Below are 23,190 nucleotides of genomic sequence, written 5' to 3'. Positions count from 1 at the left end.
TGACTATCCAGCCTTTTTTATCGTTTTAGTTTTAGAAATAAACCTGAAAGCCCTAAAATTTGGAAGTCAGAATCTGTCCTAAATTCTTTGTTGTTTTGAACCAACTTATTAGCCTTTGCCCGTTCCCAGAAAACATTATATTTCTGTTTTCCAAAAATATAAAACTACCCTGGGAAGATGCAAATGTGAAATCTAAAAGGTCCATCATCAAAAATATTGGCTTTCTGGCACACAAACAGTAAGAAACAGCCATATGAGCAAAAGATGTATAACATTTTCAGAATAGCATTTTTTCCTCCTGTTTTAAACCCCTGTTTTTAAACACTAGAATAATTTCCTTGATGAGCATATGTGGAATAGTAATTGAAAATCAACAAGCCTGTTCTTATAAAGCTCTCCTCTATATTACAGCTTTTGAGATCAGTGCAATTCTACTAATGTATTAATACTTTTTATAACACCTTCAGCTTATTAGTTCCTAGATGACCACCAAGAAGACATGAACTCTTTCAACATTTTAAACAGAAATTGAAAAAAAAAATCACATAACCAAAAAAATCCACCCTACAGGAATTAAAGAATAGCCACAGAGTAAGTCCGAGGTAGAAAACACAGTTATTTCCTTCTTCTATAACATGTTTGTGTGTATTTGTACATAACAACCTGCATGCAAGTGTTATATCTGCTTATACTCTCTCTCTGTTGAGGGGAAAAAGAAGGGTAGATTTTCCCCTTAATTGGATTAATAGGTTCACATTACTAAATTTGCTGTCAGCAATGCATTACTATCATAGAACAGTAATTTCAGGGACCAATGAAAACCTGTTATAAATAAGTGTAATCTTTTTCCATTTAGAAACACAAAGAAATCCATTTTAGCAATGCTAGGTGAAAGCAAATTTCTGTACTAAAGTCCCCCTCAAAGTTTTTTTGCAGGGTGTTTGACAAGGAGAATAAATAATCACTGAGAATAATTTATTCAGGCATTTACCTATTTGGTTTTCTGTAAATTCCATATCAACAAACTGCAATTACAGTTCACACTAGTGTATCTTCATTGGAGAGTTTTATGAAGACTTACGTAACCAATTAGGAGGATAGTTCATGTGACAGATGAAGTCCCGGGGCACATAATTTCAATCATATGCTGCTGTTCCTGACTACTGACTAGATGGCTTCACTTCAGAACACTCTATTTTAATTCATTATAATTATTTCATTCAAAATCTAATTTTTTTTTTTGCTCCAGAAAGCCTCATACAAGAGGCTGCAATAGACAGGCTCTGTGTATATTAGACAATTTTGCACTTGTCTGGGTACTCATCATCTGTGAATACGAGAGATGCACAAATACACTGAGTCTTACTTTCAGCTCAGCAAACAGTTCATGGCAGAGGTTTATGCTGCTGATCAGCCATATTTCTACATTTATTTTCACGGGTTCTGTTCTTTAAGGAGCTGGGTGTAGTGACAACATTTCAAAGCAGCATTCTGTTTCAAATCAGTAAAAAAAATCCAAATAACAGAAGCATGAAATTGCCAAAATTTCATTCTGCAACCAAATTTCTTTAACTTTCAAAAAATTAACCTGATGCATTTTGATTCAAAACCCCACGGATGGGTGCAGATGAGTGACAATTCTCTCCAGTGTGCTCACTCCAAAGCTGTGTCCCTTTTTACCCCATTCCTCTGCCTGGGACAGGAAATTCTCTCCACAGCATTGGAATAGTCAATTCCATCCACACTGTGTACACAGGCACATGAAACCCACAATTACCATGTCAGCAGTGTCATGACAGAAGGCACAGCCCATCAGGAAACCCTGACAAGATCAGGATGTCTAAGAAAATTTCAACTGGTAGCTGTTCTTCACCTATTAAAAAAGATTCAAATAAATTGCATAGTTAAATTTGGATCAAATAAAGTGATAACCCTAATTTTTAATTGTATTTACTAAAATTCAAACTGAGGAACTGTATTTTACATTTCAGAAATCATTACAGAAAAAAAAAAATCTAGCCAGAGAACTCTCGTTATGTTTCAACAATTATACTTACTGCTCTGCTTACACTCCACTGTGGGATTTTATTTCCTTTGAACTTGTCCTGATGCTCTTTGTTCCAGGAATTTTTATATTTTTTCTAATGACATAGTTTTCACAATTCCTGACTTAATTACCAAATCTCATTATCTGAGATTTTTGGTTACACTTTAGGAATATTATCTGGCATCTCTGTCATAAGGAATTCCGCATTTTCCTATTGTACTTGTTTGAGAATAATGGGCTTTTTTTCCACCAATGCTGCCAATACTTGAAGCCAAGCTTTCTTTTGTTGTTTCCACATATGCTCTTCACTTTCCTTCATTTTCAGTTTATATAATGTTGATGTGAATTTAATCTTGACGTTGCTGGTATTAGCATCATTAAGTACTCTGTATTCCACAAACATTATCTAAATAGGCAATGAAAAGCAAAGAAAAAGTCTGAAGAAATTAAATAAGACAACTGGATTTCTGCATTTTCTGCTTACTTCTTTTCTTCCTCATAGTCCTATAGATTGCAAAATATTTTAAGCATTTTTTACTGAAGCTTCTTGAGATGCTGGATGGGGCGTGGAAACACTGGAATTTATTGTCCCTCTTCAACATAATAAAAACTCTAAAAAAAATCCCACTACATTTAACTATTTTAAGTATATGTTTATTGCTCAATTCTCAAATCCTCTGGGGCATGAAATTAGATGATTTTGTTGTATCTATGTCTTTGTAACGTCTTGGGAGATAGCATAGAAGAACTCATGAAACCATTCCATTCTGCTGTTATCTGCAGTCAAAAGTAGAGTGAAATCATTGTAGGACAAGAACAACAAACAGCAGTAAATAAGAAAAAGCAATGTGAAAATCAGCTACTTGCACTGTCCCAAAGTGCATTTCACTGGATCCAAAGCACAGGGCCAGTTTAGAGAACATTTTCTGCTTCTTCTACCCAAATCTTAATTTCTGGAAACAGAAAGAAATGGAAAGCTGAGTTTCTCTTATACCATTTCTCTAATACCATTTTCAGTTGAAACAGGCAGGATAAAGTTGCTCAGAAGCAGTACAGAAATGAACTGGAAGGAGGAATAAGCTGGTGATCCAGTTGTGATGAGCAAAACAAGATCTATTTAAAGGAAGCCTCAAACTCCACCTTAAATCCCACAAAAGATTGTTTGCAGCAGCTAGACGTTTGGATACTGTCACTGTAGGACCAACTTAACATCAGTCTTGCTCCTCCATAAATTTTTATTCTCTATAATCTGTCCCCTGGCTGCTTTCTTGGCTCCTGTCATTAGAAAACCAAGTGTATAGCATCCAAAAAATGCTCACCGTATTACCCGCTTCAACTCAACAGCCTGGAGCCACGTACTTTACTGCTAATAGAATAATACCACATTGTGTGATTTTGAAGGGGACAGACACTATTTGAAGTGAATAAACACTAATTGAAAGCATGGGACGGATCTGGTTCATTAAAAAAATCATAGCTTTTCAGGCGGAGTGAGTCAGAGTAGTGTATATACTCACACTACCACGACCAAGGTCACAGTATTTCTGGAAGTTTTCTCACCATCTCACACAGCACAATATTCCATTTGCAGATATGCCTGGTCTGCAGACAATTGTTTTAACTTTTTCCCCATGTTAAATTTCTGTCTCTGAAAGTCATTGAAAAGTTCGTTAGACAAATACCTGACTAATCCTAACAAACCATATGTTTGATCCTAGGGCAGCCAAAGACAATGCAGCAGAGCTGCCTGAAAAGTTACTAGATACTATAATCTGCACAGTTGGGTGGCTGAAACCTGCAGATCGTGGTAATTAAAGGGGAAATGGGAAAAGGTTAAGAAACACAGTCTGTTCTAAATAAACCTACTATTAACAAATACTAACTTTCAACAAACTAGGTTTTTCTAACTAGAGAGAAGTTAAAATAAATAGAAAAAAAACCAAAAAAACACCTGGTATAACATTTTTATATCAAATGGTTGTATTTTCCCAACTACATTTAAAGGATTTTGTTTCTCAATGCTATATTTAATATTCAATAAAATGCCAGGCAATGCTTAAGGGGCCAGACCAGAGTCTGTCCAACAGCCCAATCTTATTTTGAGGATTTTAAAACAATGCTTAGGGTCCCTTCTATCTCTCCTTACGAACAAGAGTTTCACCCAACAGAAAATGCAGCAGTGAGGTCGAGAGTGACTACTACACCTGCAGAAGGTGGAAATCACAAAACATTGTGATTATTTTCCTCTCAGTCTAATTAATGTGTTTCCATTTCTCATTATTGTTTTCCTCACATTGTTATGAAAAAGAAAGCAGAAGACTAGAAGACTGCCCCACTGCTGAAGCATAGAATCTCAGGGTCTTCTTTCTTGGTTTGTTTTTGATGCAGATACCTAGGAAGCTCTCATTCTCATACCCTTGGTAAGGAAAAACCTTGCATCCTCCACACAAATGAATGCAAAATATGCAGTTTTGCACAGCAATATCATTAAACCCATACCTCAGCCTATTCAATTAAAATTTAGCTCAGATGCACCTCTGAACAACATATGCAATCCAGCTTTTGCATGCTTGGTTCAATTTTGGGGTAACCCAGTGCAAAGAGACATAGAGAAACTGGGGAAATTCAGCAAAAGGTCACTGGGATGGTCAGGACAAATATTTGAGCCATGAACAGAAGCTCAGGAATCTGGGTTTGATCAGCTCAGAGAAGGGAAGGGTTGAGAATGTCCTAACAGCAGCCCCCAGTAACTATGAGGAGGGAATAAAGATGACAGATCAGGGCAATTCTATGAATATTTCATCTTAAAATTCAGCCACTGGATTCCCACCTTTCACTGTTTTTTTTTGTGCTGGCCACATTTCCCTTTTCATAACAGGAGGCAGCCGTTACTTTAAGTGTAAATCTATGTACTTTTATGACCATTTATACTCTTCTGACTTCATTTAATATTAGAGAAAACAATGTCACTACAGTAATGCAGTATATTAAAGTATTTAGAAGATTATATGTGAAAAGTCTTATCCAAAAGAGCACAGTCAGAAAAAGAGCCCTGAGAGTACTGTGTCTTGCAAAAAATTTGAACATTTTGGTTACCTTTTCTGTTAAAAACATACATGTTAACATTCAAAATGACATTGGAGTCATTGTAAGTTAAAACAGAATAGTTAAGGGCATTGTCTATTATAATCCAGGAATTTTGGACGCAAAAACCTAAAACAAAACAACCAAGTTAAATTCTATTTTTCAAACAACATACAAATTCCAGCTATAACAATCTCCTTTAGGGAAATGCAACTTTCAGTGCAACACTACCTTGAGGAAAACTGTCATTTCCCTTTCTTGGTTACTAACCAGTAATTTGCCACTGGGGAGGCACAACCCACTAACTCAAGCCAGTAATTTGTCACAAATCATTGCAGACATTCTTTCTAGATACTAGCATGTAGTCCATTGATTTTGCTACTTACAGGAGGAAGCCCCCACCAGGAGAAGGGAAAACTAGGAAAATTCCACCTTGGACATTATCCAGGACTGAGCAATTCCTTATAGTGCCATCTTGAAGTAAATCCAGGTTTTCTTGCTCTCAGAAATTACCAAGTGGCACTTACCTCCAAATTATTCATGACTGTCTGAAGATAATAGTGGATTCTAAGAATACATTATTATGAGGTCATTCATCAGGGGATGATATCTGACAGAAAACCCTCCTGTGAGCCAATCTTTTCTCACCTTCAACCCCCCAAAAAATTCATGGCAACAATGGCATCACTAGAAATGGTCTGTGTGGTAAAACAAATAACAATGAACTACAAGGGATCAAGAGTTCCTGTTTTATTTTTTCTGAAATTCATATCATTCTGCCCTTCTCTGAGATAATCCTTTTGAATCAAAGAAGACCAGGTCATCCCACATGATTCAGGGCTGAAGGTGAAAGGAAAAGATTAAATCTTTGCAAGAATGGGAATATTAAAAGAAAATCCCTACCAAAACAAACACACACACATACAAAAAAAAAAAAAAAAAAAAAAAAACTACAACAAAATACCCCAGACAATTGCCCGTAATAAAGTTTAGTCTAATCATTTATGTGATGACGCACATAAGGCTAAGCACCCTTATATCTTTTCAGATTAAGGTAATAATGAGGAAGTTCACATTAAAATATTATTCTGTTGAATGCAATTATCTTACAAAATACAACAAACCCAGGGATGAAGCATAATTATGACACTCCTCTTCTCCAATTACATCCAAACAAAGATCCTTTAGAATAAAATATAATTGTTGCACTCATCTTCTCGCTTTTAAATACTCCTTCCATCTGTATTGGCAAATTAAGCCTGAACAGAAATACAAATTTATGTGAAATTATTTAAAGTAACATCACTATTTTCCAAGTATTTTGCTTTTATGCATTATGATTATTTTCACATGCAAAACGGTGAAATAAAATCTTCAATTCTTAGTTTGCCTCTTTATAATTTTTCTAGGTCACATACTGAGACGTGGTAAACACATTAATTAAATATTTGTGCTATTAGGTGTGCTACCTGAATCTAATGAGTGTTCTTTTTATATGGCATCAATACCCAAAACATAAAGCTTTATAATTTATTAGTAAAAGTACATTCTCTGGATCATGATAGCATTCACTCTTCTTCTCTTTAATTATATGATCATTCAAAACTGAAGGCCTTCTGTTGTTCAGTGTAAGACGACTCACAGTCTAAATATTGAGCCTGATTATGTGTAATACTGCTGCTTTAATGCACTGTAGAATGAGACTGAACAGTCCATTTGCAGTTCAGTACATTCAAGCTGTCACTAAAGCCAAAGTAAATTAGATAAGGTCATATACCAGTACTTGTATGGAGGGTTTACTATCTTGATTTTACCCCCTGCAACTTCCTGCTCTCTTTTTGCTAAAAGTTACATCTCCTGCATTTTACATGAATCCTGAGTTGATCTTGTAAATGCTGAAATAAAGAAGAGAAAAACTTGAAACTCCCAAAGTATCATTAGCTCTGCTGTCATTCATAACAAGGAACTATGCTGGGTTTGCCTGACCACCTGATAAACAGTGCCCAGTTCTAAGCAGCAGTGATTCAAACATCTCAGAAAAAAATAATAGGGACCTCAATTTTTTTTAGGCCACTAAGCAATCTTAGCACCAGAAAATACTGTTTGCACTGACCTTCACTGCTCAGCTGAGACCTGGGCAACTTTGTTCAGCAGAAGGTATTACCAAAGCTCTAAAAAAGAGCTGCATTTAGTTAAGGCTAACAAAGTCAGTGCAAACTGTGACATCTTAAAGGAAAGTTCTCTCAGGATGCCCAAGTCCTTCACATATCTCATTAGCTCCATTTAGAGTCACTGTGTAAACTTTTCCACTTGCCATACCTGTATGTAGTACGCAGTAAATTTTGTTTGTGAGTGACATTTCTATGCAAAGGTGGGGACAGGGGCTATCAGCCTCAGATGTCCCCTCCACAAGTGAGCAGCCCAACTCCTTCTCAGATCAAGCATGAAAAAGCTGATAAAAGGAGCCTCCATAAGCTCATATGAGGGGATGAAGAAAGGCCACCAGCCCACAAATCCTCCTGTGGCACATTTCTCTCCCTCTCAGGATTTTTCATAGAGGTGCACAGAGAGAAATGAAAGAGAAAACCATTTCTATTTCTGCTCCTTGTTTTTCCTATGTGGAATGTGTTTGGAGAATTGTTTACCTGGAGTGAGTGCTTGATTGGATTCTGGTGAGGATTGTTTGAGCCTGATGGCCAATCCAACCCACCTGTGGCTGGACTCTCGCCAGAGGGTCACGAGTTGTGAGAGTTAGAGTCAGAGAAAGTAGTATGTAGTTTTAGTATCCTCCTTTTATATAGTATATTGTTGTATTTTAGCATAGTTATAATAAAGAAATTATTCAGCCTTCTGAATTGAGTCAGACATTGTCATTTCCTACCATTGGTTTCGCCTGCACTTACAATACCCTCCTTAGCAGTCTGAGATCATAAAGCATGGAGCATATCTTCAATGGATGCTAAATCTGGGCCAGCTTTACTTTCTGAAACAAAGCATCTGGCTTCTTACAATCTGATTAAAAGAAGACATACAATATTAATTTTTCAAAAACTAAAGTGCTGAGGTTCACAAAACTCTTTGATTACAAACTGAAAACGTACTTTCTTTTCCAGAAATTTAAAGAATTAAGACAGTATCTTACAGCTCTACAGCAAGAGATTTTTTGGGATTTTCACTCTAAACTCCAGCCTTGGGACACAGAGATGCTTTCTTTTTAAATATTTAATTAACTGGATTTGAGTGATTTTCAAACAGAACAAGTAAAATCACATTAGGTGAGATCAATAGGTGATGTGTTAAATCAGTGGTTAGTTTGCAGCATAAAGCATTTTTATACCTAAATGAAGTTTCTGGTTAATAGAGTAAATTAAGAGAGAGCCACTTAAATCCTAAACATATTTAATTAAAATAAGGTAATTATTGTAAAGTTATATTTGAAGAGACAATACAGTTGCAGCAATTATCTCTAATTATGCAGTTCCAATCACAGTATAATAGAGGTTTCAATGTCACTAGGCACTATAAGGATAATTACTCTTTCCATTATTCTGATGGGCACATAATTAGCAACTTTATGAAAAAAAACATCACGGGGACACAACAGCCACAATTTAACTACAGGCTGATTGAGAATTACCAACTTATTCATTGCAAAAAGAAAAAGTATCACCCTCAGTTGGTTCCAACTGAATAATCATGTACTTCCCTTAAAAATAGTATTTATTCCATACTCAAAATCATGTTTTATTAAAATACTACGCTTACTGAACAAGACCTTAAAATAGCAGTATTTAATAACACAGCTGAAAAAGTCTCAGATGAAAACCTCTCCTCTAGCAGAGGATAATTGAAGTCCAAAACACAAGTGCAACCATGGACCCATGTGAACTTTTAACTGGTTCTTAAATATTACATTCTTGGTATGAGAACAAAAATATTTGAGCCAAAGCCTAAAGTTTCTCCAAACATGTTACTGAAAATCAGACGGACAAGAGAGCAGAGACCCTGGTGACAGTACTATCAGACTGTACTCTAGAGATTTGTCTCACATATTTCTGTATTCACTGTCTCCAGATAGTCAGGTTTTCTGTGTTTCACCTTCAGCACCACACAGAAACTGTGGCCTTACAAGTGATGTAGCTGAGAGCTAGGCATCTCCTCCCGCTTCAGTCCATTCCTCAATCTCTGGCACTGGACATGGCCTGTTTTACAACACACTGAACCAGTCTTTACTTCTGCTGGCAAGGAGGCATGGCATGGCCACACCTAAAAGAACAGACACTTTCAGCCAGCTGGACACAGCCCTAGGGCCACCTGAGAGCTGCTAAGCAAGCCTGAGAGCCCAGCACCTACCCCTTCTGTTGGCATCACCAAACACTGATGGGAATGCCCATGACATCACCACTCCTCATACCCTTCCCAGTCACCTGTGACCACTGTGGTACCCCAGCTAAGTCCAGATTGGTTCCCTCCTACCTTAGGAATGTTTCTGACTTGCCTGAGCTGGAGAACAAAGCCTGGTTTTCTGCTCAGTCAAACACGGAAAGGGAGGTATATCTAGGTGACATCTGGTGGCTTGAATTACCCCTTGAAAGGCTCTGCACCACTGTGGGAATCCAGGGCTTCCCTCTGGCTGCCCTGGAAGGTCTGGGACCCTGGCAAGGGGTCAGGAACCCCCTGTACAGAGACCCCAGAGACACTGTCTCTGATATCTGTCCATGGAAAAGAGTTTTCAATCTTACAGGATGAATTACAAGCTCTGAGTGTTTGATAAGAGTAATAATTAAGTGTGGCACAGGTGCAAAAGTAAAATTTTAGGTTTCTAGATTAGGGGTTCAAAGGGGACAAGATGGAGGAAATTGGGTGTGTCTTGTCCTTTTTCTCCTTCTTCATGCCCTCCATGTTTCACTGTAGTGTTGGCATTTTTCTATTGGTTTGGGCTGGGGACACACTGTTTAACGTAGGTGACAGATATTGGCACATTATTGTAAATATAGCACAGGTAGTTTCTGGTATATAATGTTTGTAACATCCCACTGAGGGGCAGAGCCCCGCACGCTGCTCTGCAGAACAAACCTGCGGCAGGGCAGCAGAACATGTTAGAGACAAGAATAAACAACCTTGAAAACCAGCACAGATGAATTATGGCTTCTTTGGCATAAGAGACTTTCTACAATCTCAGAATCATCAATACCACAGATTCCTACACACCACTTCTGCAGCTAAAGGGGCAGATGTTATCTCAGCTGCATGCCTGAAGCTAGGTGGGATGACTCCAGACCTAGGAGATCAATCTTCTTTGTTGTCCATCCCTAGCAAGGGTGGCACAGCAAAAAAAAGGGTTGTCCAGTCATGGTTGCCATGGCATCTCACTGTTCCTCACTTAGCATATAGTTCAAAGCTTCAGAAAGAATAACAACTGCTGTTCCCAAAAGCTAGCTGGAAAATTTCTCCCTCTGTACTAACGCCCTACATGGGGGACACAAAGGACACCCCACAGATACCCACTTATTCCTGGGCCAAATCCTAAGGAACATACACCATTCTCACTCACAAGGAATACCTTCTATCTATACAAAACTTGGCAGCTACATAATTTCCTTGAAATTATGTTCAGGGAAAATAATGTGTTTTTAAAGGTATTTAATTGGCTTTTTAAGTGACAGTCAGTTCTAGACAAAGACCTGATAAGCTCCCAGATTTCCCCTTTTATGAGTGGCATAATCTTTTCTGTTCGTTTGCAGAGCCAAAAGCCCATCTATGAATCCAAACAGAGGCTTTCTAACACAAACATTTTGAAGTGTGAACTGGACTCAAAAATACTACAAATCTCATTTTTTTCTTTCCAGCCTAGACAGAAAGGATATGTAACATAGGATATGAAAATATAATTGTGGTGGGGGTAAAAGGTACCATTCTTATATAGTTGCAGTTATAAGACCTGAAAAGATAAATGTTTAATTTTGTAGGGTGGAAAGAAGTAAAGGTGTTAGAAGCCTCTTCATGTTTTCCCTCAGTGCTTAGATTTAAAAGAAAATTGAGGAAACATAGTGTTTTTAAGAGAGACCATTGAGACTTTCTGCTAGACTAATAAACAGACTTGCCAAGACAGTACGCATTTGTATTTCAAACCTGACAGACATTGCACTCTGATTGCAAGGTTCAAAACAGAGACTCACCACACACAGGGTCATCTGCCCACAGGCTGTTCAGCACATATCTGCAGCCCAGTGCCACAGCCTCGCTCCCCCAGTCTGGGATGTCAGCAGCCAGCTACAGCAGGTCAGCTTGAGCTGCCACCTGATGGCCAGAAAGCAGCCAGGTACCTCCAAGTGACACAAGGAATATGCTCCAGCTGCCCACTTGGTAAAGCCCTACATTAATCCACAATCCCTGCTGGCAGTTTATGCACTTTTAACACACTTCAGCCATTTTCAACTAAAATGTATAAACAAACTAAAATTCTATCATGCACTTGCCTCTCACAATTCAATCCATCTCCTCTTTGCCAACAGTAAAAAAAGGGAGTCCTGCAGTTTTCCCATTAGGCCGCGACTTTATTGGCAAGGCAAGATGAAGTGAAGAACACTTTCTACATTTGAGTGAGGCCCTCCCAGCAAATGTTTGATTGTTGTGCCACATAAAAGGGGCTGCAGCTTAATCAAGACTTCTGACTCCCATGGTGATTAGACAGCATGAGGAAGGGCAAAGCTTCCCAAGGAAACACACAGGCAAAAAATGGTCTCAATGTGTTCAGAACCAAAATTGCAATGACATCTGCACACTACCAGTCAGGCATGCTTATTATATGGTATAAAAACCTCTTATTTTATTAGGTTTTGTGACAACTAGCCATTCCTTAAGTGGACTTAAGACATCTCCCCTGGAACTGGATACCAACTGTTGCCTCTTAGTTTGTAACATTTCAATAATCGTGCATTCTTCAGAATAGTGAACAATTAAGATAGAAACTTCCAATTTTGTCTGCAGCAGGTATAATATACTTTTCCTATATGTTCTACACATTTTCCAATTCCTTGTATTACTATATTTGTGCTGGTTGTGCACTTTTGTCTAAGATGCTTCCTAGTAGTGTTTCCTTTGTATGTTTTTCTGGGGAAAAAGGGAGATGTTGTCAGAACAACTCTGTTGATACACATTCTTCACTTGTATGTTAGCACTTCTCTTACTTTTTTTTTTTACCTCAAAAGGCTATGCTGTTACATTACCTCAGTTTCCTTCTTTTGACTTTCTGTGATTGTTTTACTTAATTTAGTTCTGAATTTCTAACATTTTCCATTTTGCAGTAGGCTCTAGTTAGTTCTTTTATTTGCAGGATTTCTCATAATGTTGCCTTATAAAAGTTGGTGTTAATATCTGTTCTGCTACATTACAGAGACAAGTTTTCAAAGTCAACACTATCTTCATCTCTCCCTGTGCCTTTGGGCATACTGAGTACAAACCACTTGGAGTTAAAATAAAAAACAAAACAAAACAAATCAGGAAAAAAAAAGCCAACACAAACAACCACAACAACAAAATACCAACACATTTGTATTGCCCTTCTCTGAAAGCAGTTCAAAACCCTGTCACAGAAAAATGCAGCAACAGAGAGCTCTAGAGGCCCTGTCCTGCATTGCACCAATTCCCACACACACACACACACACACACACACACACACACACACACACACACACACATATATATACACACTTTCACATAAGCAGAATGCATGCCTCATCTCTTCTGTATGCATGATGCACAGAAAGCTTACAAAACACTTCAGCCATAAGCTGTAATTGTGATATCCATCACTCTGTTCAGTTACTAGATGAAGGTTCATTAGTCCTTTGAAATGAAGGGAGAAGAGAAGTATTTTGCTTGGCTCTTTCTTTGGAAAAGAAGATAGTTCTTGTTGATGACAAACAATAGACCCAGTTCTATGCCTATAAAGAAAGTTAAGTGTCTTTACAAGTAAATTCTAGACCAGTTCTCTTGTCATCTATTTTTCCTAATTTGTTTTTTAAAGTCACAAAACCCACAATGCTTTTTCCATTTCAGAGGAGGAACATGCACTTGCAGTGACTATGCTCATCAAAATCCCTTTGAGGCAAGCTTTAAGTGGCTAATGGAAAGAAAAACACTTTTTTAAGAAATCCCAAACTCATACATAATACAGGCTTCCTCAGGTACCACTGAAGTGAATCTTTCCAAAGCACCGTGGAGCCACCTGGCAGAAGGTGAAGAACTGGAGTGCAGGAGCCTGTACCTGACCATCAGCTGTGACTCTTTCCACAAGGCACATGCACAACAAGAGCCAAAATACTGATACTGCTGCTACCCAAGAGCAGAGCCTGAACTTGCCATGCCACAAATACAGGTCTGTTTCACAGGGTCTATTTTATCTCAGGTCCAGAAGTTTTTTCATTACTTCTGAACCAGAATTTGCCATTTTAATTGGAAAAATTCTCCACTCAGATGTGACTGCCCCAGGGCACCTCTCTAGTATCACCCCAGTACCTCTTTCCCTGTTGCTCCTGAAAGGCAAACCTGACAGTTCACAAAGAAGCATTTCCACTTAGAGAGGGTCAAGATGTTTCAGACACTTCATGCAATGACAAGCTAAGCCAAAGGACAAGAGCTTAATCACAGAACACCAATTTGTGCAGTGCCCAGAATGTTTAAATCCATTCCTGCCTGCAAACCCTCCTCCAGGCCACTTAAGTCATGCCCTTCCAATAAAAAAAAAATAAAAAAAAAAAAAGGAAAAAAACTTAGATAGAAGCCACACAGAAATCTTTTACAAATACTTTGTTTTTCATTCTTCCTTCCTACATAACAGGAGGACATATTCCTTAACATCTGTCAGTTTTAACACTTTAAATTCCATGGTAATACAAAACTGCATTCACAGCCTTCAGGATAAATGAAACCATAAAGATCTCACAAACAGGCCTCAACATAAGCAAGAATGTTCATCATTTCCTAACACACTTATAAAAATGAATGGTGTGTGTGGTGAAAAAAGACCAACCAACCACATTCTGGTCATCCCCAAATCTATACTGGATGTGCAATTGCAACAATATGAATTTCCAGATTCTCTTTCTGTTTAACTCACATCTGTGCATATTACATTACCTTGTGGCCTGAATAACCTTCTTGGCTACACTCTATTTTAAATACAAGACATTAGTATGTTGTGGAACACCATGCAAATCAGCAGAAGGACTCTGCAGTAAGAATTATTTAACTGTTACTGTTTACATCAAGCCACACACAGATGCAGAAAATCACAAAACGCTCTTCAGATATATATCCACCTCAACTAAATTGACCACACAAAATATCTTAACCCTGCAACAGCCCCCTTGCTTGCAGCAACTGAAAAAGGAATGCTTCTCTTTAAATGGGCTCTCCTCAACTCTCAGCTGCCAGGGTCAACATAGTTTTGCTGGATTTCTCCTCCTTTGACAGCCTCCTTCCACTCTGAGGTCCTAAGAGGTAGATGGATTTTTCCCTCTCCAGCTGTAACCATCCCTTTTCTGAAAAGCTGCTCTCTCTTTCCCTTTTTTCCCTCCAGAGCAGCTACTGGCAGTCTCCTTCAGAGACCAAATCTTCCTCTTAAAACTTTTGCTGCATTTCTTTCTGTTCAACACTCTCAGATTGTCAGTCCCAAAATCTACAAATGATGGGTCAGACTCTAAAATTCCATGGAACACCAACTATACAATGCTTAAAGATAATGGCTGCAGTTTGGGGATGTTTCCTGCTTGCTCTGAACACACGTGTATGGTGCTTATGGAACAGCAATTTTCACCTGTTACTGAGTACAGAGATTTTGGCTATTGATGAGGTACCTTCAGCAGAAACTTCCATGGAAAATCAGATCCCTTTGGGATTGATCACAGACTCATACAACAGTCAGAGTTGGAAGGGATCTTAAACTTCATCTAGCTCTGAGCCCCCTGCCTATGGGCAGGAACATCTTCCATGAGATTGGGTTGGTCAAAGCTCCATCCAACCTGGCCTTCAATGCTGGGGATGAGACACCTAGTTTCTCTAAGGCAACCTATTTCTCACCCCGCTTCCCCCCCCCCCCCGCAGTAAAGAATTCCTTTCTAATATCTAATCTAAACCTGCCCTCTTTCAGTTTTAATCCATTCCCCTTGTCCTGTCACTGCACGCCCTTGTGTAAATAGTTTCTTTTAATCTTTCTTGTAGGTTCCCTTTAGGTACTGGAAGGCACAATCAGCTACCTGTAAGCCTTCTCTTTTCTGGGCTGAATAATCCCAATTCTCTCATCCTTTCCTCATAGGAAAGGTGCTACTAATCATCTTTGCAATCCCAAGTCCTTCCTGTGCAGGGACCCCAGAGCTGGATGCAGGGTTCCAGGTGGGCTCTCACCAGAGCAGAGCAGAGGGGCAGAATCCCCTCCCTGGCCCTGCTGCCCACGCTGCTTTGGATGCAGCCCAGGGCACTTTTGGGTTTCTGGGCTGTGAGTGCCCGTGGCTGGGTCACATCCAGCCCCTCACCCACCAGCACCCCCATTTCTGGGCAGGGCTGCTCTCCATCTGTTCATTCCAGCCTGTTCTGACACCAGGGGTGCCCCAACCCAGGTGCAGCACCTTGCACTTGCTCTTATTAACCCACATGAAACTCCCATGGGCCCGCTTGTCAAGCTTGTCCAGGTCCCTCTGGGTGGCATTCCATCCTTCAGGGGTGTCAACCACACCACTCAGCTGGGTATCATCTGCAAACTCGCTGGCGGTGCACTCAGTCCCTTCCTCTGTGTCATCAATGAGGACAGCACATAGGCACAGTAGAAGTCCCCACTCACTTTCAGGGCTGGCCCATTGCTAGACCAAACTAGCTTTGAACTGGACAAAACTCAAACTGGCAATCTTGTCCCTGAAAGCCTCCATAGCTTCCTCATCCAGAAGCTAAAACAGAGCAAGTGAAATTCCCATGACCTGCTGTCCTCTGCCAGGCCTCACAGGACAGAGGGGGAGCAGCTTTTCTGGCAGCACATGCAAATTTTCACAGCTTTCCAAGGCTTCCCTGCAACTGTCAACACTAAACCTCTCAAGCTTTTCCAGTCATTTCTGCAGAGGAAGAGAGGACTGTCCTGATCCAAAGGGCAATGCTGCCAGCCAATGTTCAATTACATTTTTGGATGAAGAAGCCACCTAACTGATCTATTATGCATTTTGCCACATTAAAAAGGTTGCATGATACTGTGTTCATATGTACAAATAAGGTGTGCATGGTGTGGGTTGGTTAAATAGTCCTAAATATTCAATGCAAAAAAAAAAAAAGACCATGTTCCAGTAAATGAGCTTGAAAAAAGGTCAACAATGATCAGCTTGAAAGTTTAAAGAAGTGCCTAAAAATAGAATTAAGAACTGTAGATGCTGTCTCAACATGTAAGCACCAGAAAATTACTCATATGAGTCTAATTACATGTGAAACAGCTCGTATTTATCTAGTTCAAAATAAAAAAGCTCAAAGGAAACTCAGACAAGACCAAGCCTTAATTCAGTCTGATGTATTCCTGCATTTTGGAGAATATTCCTCACAAAATATCAGACTCCATAGTCATAACAAAAATTAATGCAAAGAAATGGTTGCACATATATATATACATATATATATATATATGATTCTCTTAAATGAAAGTAACTTATTTGTGGTAGATAGGGACAGGCAGAGCGGAAGATTACCGGGATGTCACGGAAAGACAGACCCCTTCCCCCCTCTCTCTCCCCTGCTTATCTGCTAACCCCAGGAGTCAGAAAAGAATGTAGCCACACCTGTCCTGGTAAAATTCCACTACCCACTATCCTCCGAGACCCCAAACCCCCCTCTGACGTAGCAAAGACTCCTAAACCTATATAAACCCACGAAATAGGATAATAAACGCTTTTCAACCGTCTGCCATATTGGTGTATGCGTGTGTTGATTAGCCCGAGCGGCTTGGACGAGACCAGGCCGCCGTGCTGCCTTATCTGAACCAGGCTCCTGGTTGTCTTTCATAAAGACAACATACTGGTGCCGAAACCCGGGACAAAAGAAGAAATATTTGCCCGGTGGACGGGTTTCACCTGGACAGAAGCAGCGGCCAGGACGGTGGGACCGTACCCAGGCGTAGGGGAGACGTCCCCGGACCCGCGAGCGTCATGGACAGCGTCGCCTGGGTCGTAAGTATGAGGCAATGGAATATCGCGTTTAAGCTCAGGAACTTTTATCTTGCTATAGCAAGGCTGCCTGGGCTTGGAGCAGCCGAATGCTCAGTGGATGCCATGCATCCGGGGATATGGGAACAGTATACAGCCACGCTAGCCGAAGAAGCAAAATCCTCAGGCAAAAGCGTTACGGCACGGGGCAAAGTAAAAGAAACCCCGCGCAAAGCAATAGAAAGGCAAGAAACGCAGAATACAGCGCGCACGTGTTTATTAATTAAACCCGAGCTCGGGACGGGGGCGAAAGCGCAGACCGTCCCTGAGGAGAGTCCACCCGGGAGCGAAGACCCAGAGGGGCTCAGCGCGGCAGCCCCTTCCCCGGATCGGAGCCCGGCCCGGCCCCGCCGGGGAGCGGAGCCCAGCCCGGCACAGAGGACCGTTCCCGCCGGAGCCCGGGGCGGCGCGTTCCGGGCGCCGCGGCCCCGCTTCCGCCGGAGCGCGCTCCGAGCGCCGCGGCCCCGCTCCCGCCGGAGATCGGACCCACCCGCGGCTCCGCGCCGCTTCCCCGCCGGCGCGCCGAGCGGAGCAGCGCCGAACCCCGCCGCACGGGCCCCCCGGGACACCCCCGCCGCGGAAAACCCCCGGGAAACCCCCGCCGCAGAGAGGCCCCGAGGAACCGCGGCTTGCCGACGCGTCCCGCCGCCGCCGCCAGTCGGAGATCCGCGGTCAAAGGCGCAGCCGCGTGCGAGGCGCTCTTGGCGAGAGCCGGCGGGAGAGACCGGAGTCGCGGGGGCCGCGGCTCGGGGAGAATCCCCGGCCGCGCGGCCACGCGGTCGCTTTGAAAATGGCGCCGGATGCCGCGGAGGGGGGCGGAGCCCGGGCGGTCCCGGCGCGAAAACTCGGACACCGCGCGATCTCAGAAACGCGCGCGCGCGGGAGAAAGGGGCGGAGGGCGGCTCGGGGCACAGAGCCAATCAGCGGCCGCGCCAGGAGCCGCCACCATATAAGGCAAAAACCACCCCCCGCAGGGGGCGCGGCGAGCCGGGGGGGCGGGAGCGGCCCCTCCCCCGCGGGGAGGAGCGAGCCCGGGGCCGAACAAAACGGCGCGGAGCCCCGGAAGTACGCTGGCATTTCACTTCCGGCGCGGAGCCTGGCGACAGCTCTACCGACCCCTCCGAGCCGGCGGGAGCGCGCGGGGGGGGGGAAGCACGCGGGCGGGGGGGGGGGGCGCGCGGGCGGGGGGGGAGCGCGCGGGCGAACCCAGCCCCCTCCCACCGCAAGCGGCGCGCGCGCCGCAGAGTCAGCAAGAGACGCCCCCGATACGGGACCCCGGGGTAGCCCTGGCCATGAAAGTGGGGAGAAAGCCCCCGGGGATGTGGGGGACATGCTGCCTCTGTGGCAATCAGAACCCCCATGTAGTGAGACCATGAGAGCCACTGCTGCACACCACTGCTAACAACCGAACCTGACCCTCAAAACAAAACTAATGAAAAGCTATGAGTTCTGTTTGCAGGGCACGCTTGTGAACCATCCCAGTGACACAGACACCCCTGCTCCAAAAAGAGATGACAGACCACCAAACTGCCAGACAACACCTGAGAATCCCACAGTGGTGAGATCCAAACATGCACAGTGTCTTTCTTCATGCAATTTTACTGTTACAAGCTTGTAGCCAAAGAAACAAGCTAGCCCAGGCCACTACCCTCATCAGCTATTTAAGTGAGTCGTGCAACAAGTAACAAAGTGCTCAAAAAAGTCACCATAATAAATACCCCATCCTTCGTGTTCCATATAGCCAGCCTGTTTAGAAGCTATTTTACTAACCCTAAATGAAACCAAATCAAACCTGACTAACCCATATTAATTTTGCTATAATATTAAACCCCCTTTTTCTACAAAATCATTGCTTTAAATACCCCCTTCAATTACTCCACAGCCAGAACCCCCCACCAGTACAAGTAAGACACCCCCCACAGAAGACCAATAAGTAAATAGTCCCATCCACATTTGAAATGTAAGTTTGCCAAAAACCCAGAGTAAATCCTTATATGTTCCTTGCCAAGTTTAATAACTCTATCAATTTCTGTGTTCAAGTTCTAATTGTTTCTAAAGTCCTGCATCACTCAGACGAAAAGATATACCATCTTCTCGAAAAACCTAACAGACTCCACAAAAGGGAAATCATCACAGGTATAACTATCGCAATGCTGCTCGGCCTGGGAGCAGCTGGCACAGCCATGGGCGTCTCAGCCATCGCAACCCAGCAACACGGACTCTCCCAGCTGCAAATGACCATCGATAAGAACCTGCAGAGGATCGAGAAATCCATCTCCTATCTAAAGAAATCAATCTCTTCGCTTTCAAAAGTAGTTTTACAAAATAAGCGGGGACTTAACCTTTTGTTTATGCAGCAGGGGGGATTGTGTGCAGCGTTGAAAGAAAAATGCTGCTTTTATGCAGATCATACAGGAGTCGTTAAAGACTCCATGGCAGAACTCCGAGACAAACTAGCTCAGAGAAAGAGAGACAGGGAGACCCAGCAGAGCAGGTTTGAATCCTGGTTCAATCAATCACCTTGGCTCACCACTTTAATTTCCGCCCTGGTAGGTCCACTGGCAATACTGCTTTTGGCTATTACCATAGGACCATGCCTGCTGAACAAACTAGTCTCGTTTGTTCAAGCCCGTCTGGAAAGGACAAACATTCTGTTCATAGGCCACCAACAAATGCTATAAACCAAAAACTGCAAACACAGTCAGTAGCTAAAGCCTTCAGCACCTGCCTTAAAAAATCTACCCTGATCTACTAAACCACCCTTCCCTTAACAAGTTACAAGTCTGTACCTCACTCCAATGCCTCTATCTACAACTACCTCATTTTATATGTGATAAGGAGGGGGGAGATGTGGTAGATAGGGACAGGCGGAGCGGAAGATTACCGGGATGTCACGGAAAGACAGACCCCTTCCCCCCTCTCTCTCCCCTGCTTATCTGCTAACCCCAGGAGTCAGAAAAGAATGTAGCCACACCTGTCCTGGTAAAATTCCACTACCCACTATCCTCCGAGACCCCAAACCCCCCTCTGACGTAGCAAAGACTCCTAAACCTATATAAACCCACGAAATAGGATAATAAACGCTTTTCAACCGTCTGCCATATTGGTGTATGCGTGTGTTGATTAGCCCGAGCGGCTTGGACGAGACCAGGCCGCCGTGCTGCCTTATCTGAACCAGGCTCCTGGTTGTCTTTCATAAAGACAACACTTATTTGAAATAACTGGGCTTACTTTTCATTCTGAAATAAAGGGAAAATACAAGTATGGATTGTTTGAGAAACACAATAAGCAATGTCATGGTCAAACAAAAAAAGGACAGGTTTTATTTGCTGAAAATGCACCAATAGGAAATAAACAGTGTCGGAACTCAAAATGTCCCTCAGACATTTTTAGAGGTTCCAGGCCTTGGTCAGAAGCATTTTAGACCCTGGCAAACAGCAGAAAACAGCTGTGATTTTGAGTTTGAACCATGGAATGAATTACCAACTTTAAAGGTGGAACAAGCAGTCACAGAGGGTTAGATGATATAGTAAAAGTAGTCACAAATTAGAGGGTAAAATTTTTTAGTATTGTACAGGGGGGTTTTAACACATGTACAGGGGGGTTTTACTTTGTACAGGGGGGTCAGGAGTTCTAAGATGGAGGAAAGTGGGCCTGAACCTGTTCTTCCTCCTTCTTCTTCCTTACCTCCATGTTCTTGGTGATGTTGGCATTTTTCTATTGGTTTAGGCTAGGGACACACTATTCAACGTAGATGATAGATATTGGCACATTATTGTAAATATAGTACACGTAATTTCTTGTATATAATGTTTGTACCATCCCACTGAGGGGCAGAGCCCCGCACACTGCCCTGCAGGACAGACCTGCGGCAAGGCAGCAGAACATGTTATAGATAAGCAAAAATAAACAACCTTGAAAACAGCACAGACGAACTATGGCTTCTTCTTTGGCAACGGGGCAGAAAGACAGAGACTTTCTACAATCTCGGAATCACCAACACCCACAGATTCCGACAATTGGCGTCCCTTGGCGGGCATCAGCAAGAAGAAAAAGAAGAAACAGCAAACAACCTCCAACCTTCATCAGCAGAGAAAAACAAAAAAATAAAGAAAGGAAGAGGAACAGAGCACAAATGCTCTCGGCAGATTCCGGGAGGAGAGGGAGAGGAAAGCTCAAGATAAGAACCTGACCTTCACCAAGACAGCTCGTCTGGAGGACAGCCAGGAGGAGGAAAACCAGAAGCGCGCCTGGGATTTCTCGCCTGTGACCTGCTGGACGATGAACAGTGCCATCTCCGGACTGACCTCGTGGTGACTCAGCTTTTGGTGAGAATGGTTGAAATTAAGAACATGGGGAAGGGATGCTCCCAAGGACAGACAAAAAATTTTTTCAGCCCTACAGGGCAAGACTTTTACCCATCTGGTAGAGATAGCCTCAAATGAGATGAAAGCTTTGTTATTGTGGGTGCAGTATACTCACCCGCACACAGATGTACATCTTTTGTTTGAGTTAAATTTTCGTAAGGGATCAATAAGCAACTGTATTACCGAGCCACAGGAAAAAGAAAAAAAAAAAGAGAGATAAGACTGCCGCAAAAACTTTTGCCTTCAGCAAGGACAATAAGAGTCATTTTCACAACGCGGCATTTTAGACTGAACAGCTAAGGCTCCTATGGGAGCACAAGGAGGAAGATGGCCCAGCCAGCAGCTTCGGGCAATTTTCCTCACCAGGGGAAGCAAATTGCCTCCCGAAGAGGATCAGGGGGGGTGGTGTCTCATCATGTCCTATGTCTCCAGGTTCACACTGTTCCTCAAGACTCCTCAAATCTCAATTTCTAAGCTCCTCAGCTGCAGAAAATCCCCAGACAGTGAGACAAGCTAGGCACAGACGCAGCCCTCGGTGGGGGAAGGGACTGGCCACTGCCCGAGTCCGAACCCACAGTGGGGGGGCAGCGGTGCCGGCGGCTCCTGGGGGGAGGGGCAGTCGTGAGTGCAGAGCGGAGGGAAAAGTGAGAGAGAGGAGAGAACTCTCGCAGCTGCGCGGGTGGGGAGTTCAAAGCAGCCCGCGGTGCAGGCGAGAGGGGGGGGGGCAGTGGGAACCAGCGGACGCAGGAGGCGGCGGGAGCGCGGATGGGGCGGTCAGATGCCCGGAGCGCCCAGTGATGCGTTCCATGACGGGAATCCGTGAGAGTGCGAAAGCACCGTCCGGCAGGTGCCGGGGAATAGCTCCCAATTCGCAGCGGCGGCGCTGGCCAGGCCGGCGGCTGGACGGAGAGCTGGACTCTCCTGTCGCTGCGGCGATGGCAGCGCGCATGCGCGAGACGGTAGAGCAAAACCCGGAAGTCGGAGCGGAGATCTCCTGCACCTTGAACGCACGGGCACGGGCACAGACGGCGTCGGGGGCGGCGGTGGCCGCCAGCCAGCCGTCCGCAGACTGCGCGGTGGCCGCGGGGGGAGACCCGAGCGGCGCGGGGCCGGGCGGGACGCGGCGCGGGGCTGCGACAGCGCGGAACGCGGCGGCGCGCGCTGATGACGTCAGCAGAGCGCCGAATCGCGCTGGGCTCCAGCAGCGGCTCGGGGACGGCGCGGGCCGACCCAGAGCGAAAACCGAGGCAGCGCCAGGCCTGACAGAGAGAATGGGGGGGGGGCGTTCCCGAGGAACGGCCGCGCGGAGCCGGTGCAGGCGGGCGCGGTCGGTGCGGGAGTTCCTTCCCTTGTTCCCATGGCGACACAGAGGGTGAATCAAGGCTGCGCATGCGTTTGCGAGAGTTAAAGCGAACGCGGAAGTGGCTGACAGCGGGTGTGAGCAGGGAGGGAGAG

The sequence above is a fragment of the Taeniopygia guttata genome, chromosome 3, assembly GCF_048771995.1.
Source record: "Taeniopygia guttata chromosome 3, bTaeGut7.mat, whole genome shotgun sequence".
Taxonomy (NCBI): Eukaryota; Metazoa; Chordata; class Aves; order Passeriformes; family Estrildidae; genus Taeniopygia; species Taeniopygia guttata.
The sequence above is the reverse complement of the archived record's forward strand: the minus strand, read 5'-3'. Positions refer to the sequence as shown.